The sequence below is a fragment of the Rhinoraja longicauda genome, unplaced genomic scaffold, assembly GCF_053455715.1.
Source record: "Rhinoraja longicauda isolate Sanriku21f unplaced genomic scaffold, sRhiLon1.1 Scf000544, whole genome shotgun sequence".
Taxonomy (NCBI): Eukaryota; Metazoa; Chordata; class Chondrichthyes; order Rajiformes; family Arhynchobatidae; genus Rhinoraja; species Rhinoraja longicauda.
The window spans coordinates 17501-22500 of record NW_027601760.1 but is presented as its reverse complement, the minus strand read 5'-3'; positions in this window follow the sequence as shown (position 1 = coordinate 22500).

Genomic DNA, 5000 nt, shown 5'->3' with positions numbered 1-5000 from the left:
TAGAGTGGTTGAATAAAAAATACTCACTCAATTGGCCGTGATTTAACGTAGCACACAATGATGCAAAGCCCATGCAAAGTCCAGTGGCCCAAGCAAACAAATAAGATAGATCTGGCTCGGCGTTCCTCATCTCCACATCGTCACCCAGCACGCCGACGCCCAATAACAATTCCCCCGCAAATTGTGCACCTCGAGCGGCAGTACTTTAAACGGCGCCGTCTTCGGCGTGGACGGCATGAACCAAGTCGGCAAGCATCGTCACCCAGCACACAGACGTCCACTAACAATTCCTCCCCCCTGCAAATTGCGCGCCGCGAACGGCAGTACTTTCAAGTATGCCGCCTTCGGCGGGGACATCGTGAACCAAATCGGCAGGCAGGCGTCGTCAGCCGGTCGACCGACCCCCAGTTGCATTGCCCCAACGGCCATTGTGCACTTCGAACAGAACAGTGCTTTTAAAATATTCCGCCTGCCGCGTGTACATCATGAAACAAATGGAAAGGACGAACCGGGCGTGCAACCGATGCACGGAGAGTGACAGGTCGTCAAGCAAGTCCGTGGCAATCCGTCGGCCGACTCGGCCGCGGCCAGCAGAGGCGTTTTGGCCCGGGCGCGCCGAACTTTGCGCGCCCTCGGTATGCGTAACACTAGCACATGCCTTCAAAACTCACTACAAAATAACCCCAAAGTATGCCGCCTTCCCCGTGGGCCTTGTTACCAATATCTTGCCCTGCTTCCTGATGCCCTTATGGGGTCGGCTCTGTTCTTGCAGAACCCTCAGGTGGTGCAGAGTCTGGGCCATTTTATCAATATCTTGCCCTGATTCCTGATGCCCTTATGGGGTCGGCTCTGTTCTTGCAGAACCCTGAGGTGGTGCAGAGTCTGCGCCTTGTTATCAATATCTTGCCCTGCTTCCTGAAACCCTTATGGGGTTGGTTCTGTTACAAAACCCTCAGGTGGTGCAGAGTCTGGGCCACTTTATAAATAACTCTGCCTGCATTAGGGTCAGGGTTAGGGTTAGGGTTAGGGTTAGGGTTAGGGTTAGGGTTAGGGTTAGGGTTAGGGTTAGGGTTAGGGTTAGGGTTAGGGTTAGGGTTAGGGTTAGGGTTAGGGTTAGGGTTAGGGTTAGGGTTAGGGGTAGGGGTAGGGGTAGGGGTAGCGGTAGGGGTAGGGGTAGGGGTAGGGGTAGTTTGAACTACTGCCGCTCCAGGCGCGCACTGTGCGTGGGTAATTTTCAGTGGGCGTCGGTGTGCTGGGTGACGATGCCGCCCAGACTCTGCACCACCTGAGGGATCTGCAAGAACAGAGCCGAACCCGCAAGGGTATCGGGAAGCAGGGCAAGATATTGATAACAAGGCCCAGACTCTGCACCACCCGAGGGTTCTGCAAGAACAGAGCCGACCCCATAAGGGTATCAGGAAGCAGGGTGAGATAGTGACACCATTTGTAAAACCGGCAAATCCCACCCAGGAAACATTGCAAAAATTGGCCTCTAATGCTGGAACGTGGGTAAAGCCAAACAAACACGACACGTTTTAAAAGAACGTTACTAAAACAGCCTGGGATATGCCCATGACAAAGGATAGGCCGAACCTCACCAGAAAAAAAGAGAGGGAGACCACGGCAGAGCTGAGGGATAAACATGAGATGGTGATAAAACCAGCAGACGAGGGGAGCAGTAGGGTTACAAATTAATGTCAATATGGGGCCTGCTCCCACTGGGTAATAGACAAAAACATAGAACAGGGTGACAGGAGAGACTGGATAGCACAGAGGATAACCCGTGAGCGAAATAATGGGGTGTATGCAGTTCAATGTAAGGAGTGTACCTTACGGTACATAGGGGAAACAGGTAAAACAGCCTCAGCGGTGATCGACGTGTCAAAGAGGAGTCACAAAGACGGGCAAAATAAAGTGGTTGATTATAGACAATAGACAATAGACAATAGGTGCAGGAGTCGGCCATTCAGCCCTTCGAGCCAGCACCGCCATTCAATGCGATCATGGCTGATCACTCTCAATCAGTACCCCGTTCCTGCCTTCTCCCCATACCCCCTCACTCCGTTATCCTTAAGAGCTCTATCCAGCTCTCTCTTGAAAGCATCCAACGAACTGGCCTCCACTGCCTTCTGAGGCAGAGAATTCCACACCTTCACCACTCTCTGACTGAAAAGGTTCTTCCTCATCTCCGTTCTAAATGGCCTACCCCTTATTCTTAAACGGTGGCCCCTTGTTCTGGACTCCCCCAACATTGGGAACATGTTTCCTGCCTCTAATGTGTCCAATCCCCTAATTATCGTATATGTTTCAATAAGATCCCCCCTCATTCTTCTAAATACCAGTGTATACAAGCCCAATCGCTCCAGCCTTTCAACATACGACCGTCCCGCCATTCCGGGAATTAACCTAGTGAACCTACGCTGCACGCCCTCCATAGCAAGAATATCCTTCCTCAAATTTGGAGACCAAAACTGCACACAGTACTCCAGGTGCGGTCTCACCAGGGCCCGCTACAACTGTAGAAGGACCTCTTTGCTCCTATACTCAACTCCTCTGGTTACGAAGGCCAACATTCCATTGGCTTTCTTCACTGCCTGCTGTACCTGCATGCTTCCTTTCATTGACTGATGCACTAGGACATCCAGATCTCGTTGAACTCCCCCTCCTCCTAACTTGACACCATTCAGACAATAATCTGCCTTTCTACTCTTACTTCCAAAGTGAATAACCTCGCACTTATCTACATTAAACTGCATCTGCCATGTATCCGCCCACTCACACAACCTGTCCAAGTCATCCTGCAGCCTTATTGCATCTTCCTCACAATTCACACTACCCTCCAGCTTAGTATCATCTGCAAATTTGCTAATGGTACTTTTAATCCCTCCGTCTAAGTCATTAATGCATATCGTAAATAGCTGGGGTCCCAGCACCGAACCTTGCGGTACCCCACTGGTCACTGCCTGCCATTCCGAGAGGGACCCATTTATACCCACTCTTTGCTTTCCGTCTGTCAACCAATTTTCTATCCATGTCAGTACCCTACCCCCAATACCACGTGCCCTAATTTTGCCCACTAATCTCCTATGTGGGAGCTTGTCGAAGGCTTTCTGAAAGTCGAGGTACACCACGTCCACTGACTCTCCCCTGTCAATTTTCCTAGTTACATCCTCAAAACATTCCAGTAGATTTGTCAAGCATGATTTCCCCTTCGTAAATCCATGCTGACTCGCAATGATCCTGTTACTGCTATCCAAATGCTCAGCAATTTCGTCTTTTCTAATTGACTCCAGCATCTTCCCCACCACTGATGTCAGACTAACTGGTCTATAATTACCCGTTTTCTCTCTCCCTCCCTTCTTAAAAAGTGGGATAACATTTGCTATCCTCCAATCCACAGGAACTGATCCTGAATCTATATAGAACATTGAAAAATGATCTCCAATGCTTCCACTATTTCTAGAGCCACCTCCTTAGGTACCCTGGGATGCAGACCATCAGGCCCTGGGGATTTATCAGCCTTCAGTCCCATCAGTCTACCCAAAACCATTTCCTGCCTAATGTGGATTTCCTTCAGTTCCTCCATCACCCTAGGTTCTCCGGCCCCTAGAACATTTGGGAGATTGTGTGTATCTTCCTCAGTGAAGACAGACCCAAAGTAACGGTTTAACTCGTCTGCCATTTCTTTGTTCCCCATAATAAATTCCCCCGTTTCTGTCTTCAAGGGACCCACATTTGCCTTGACTATTTTTTTCCTCTTCACGTACCTAAAAAAACTTTTGCTATCCTCCTTTATATTATTGGCTAGTTTACCCTCGCACCTCATCTTTTCTCCCCGCATTGCCTCTTTAGTTAACTTTTGTTGCTCTTTAAAAGAGTCCCAATCCTCTGTCTTCCCACTCTTCTTTGCTATGTTATACCTCCTCTCCTTAATTTTTATGCTGTCCCTGACTTCCCTTGTCAGCCACAGGTGTCTCTTACTCCCCTTAGAGTCTTTCCACCTCTTTGGAATAAATTGATCCTGCAACCTCTGCATTATTCCCTGGAATACCTGCCATTGCTGTTCTACCGTCTTCCCTGCTAGGGCCTCCTTCCAGTCAATTTTGGCCAGCTCCCGCCTCATGCCTCTGTAATCCCCTTTGCTATACTGTAATACAGACACTTCCGATTTTCCCTTCTACCTTTCCATTTGCAGAGTAAAACTTATCGTGTTGTGATCACTGCCTCCTAACGGCTCTTTTACCTCTAGTCCCCTTATCAGATCAGGATCATTAAAAACACTCACTCTATTGGCCGTGATTTAACCTAGCACACAGTGTTGCAAAGCCCACGCAAAGTCCAGTGGGCCAAGCAAACAAATAAGATAGATCTGGCTCGGCGTTCCACATCTCCACATCGTCACCCAGCACGCCGACGCCCATTAACAATTCCCCCGCAAATTGTGCACCTCGAGCGGCAGTACTTTAAACGGCGCCGTCTTCGGCGTGGACGGCATGAACCAAGTCGGCAAGCATCGTCACCTAGCACACAGACGTGCACTAACAATTCCTCCCCCCGCAAATTGCGCGCCGCGAACGGCGGTACTTTCAAGTATGCCGCCTTCGGCGGGGACATCGTGAACCAAATCGGCAGGCAGGCGTCGTCAGCCGGTCGACCGACCCCCAGCTGCATTTCCCCAACGGACATTGTGCACTTCGTACAGAACAGTGCTTTTAAAATATTCCGCCTGCCGCGTGGACATCATGAACCAAATGAGCAGGCAGGCATCATATCATATCATATCATACACATACAGCCGGAAACAGGCCTTTTCGGCCCTCCAAGTCCGTGCCGCCCAGCGATCCCCGTACATTAACATTATCCTATACCCACTAGGGACAGTCAGCCCCCAGCACAACGACGCCCCCGCTAACAATTCCCCACGCACATGGTGCGCTCGAGCTGCAGCACTTTAAAGTACGCCGCCTTCGGCGGGGACATCGTGAACCAAAGGAGCAGGC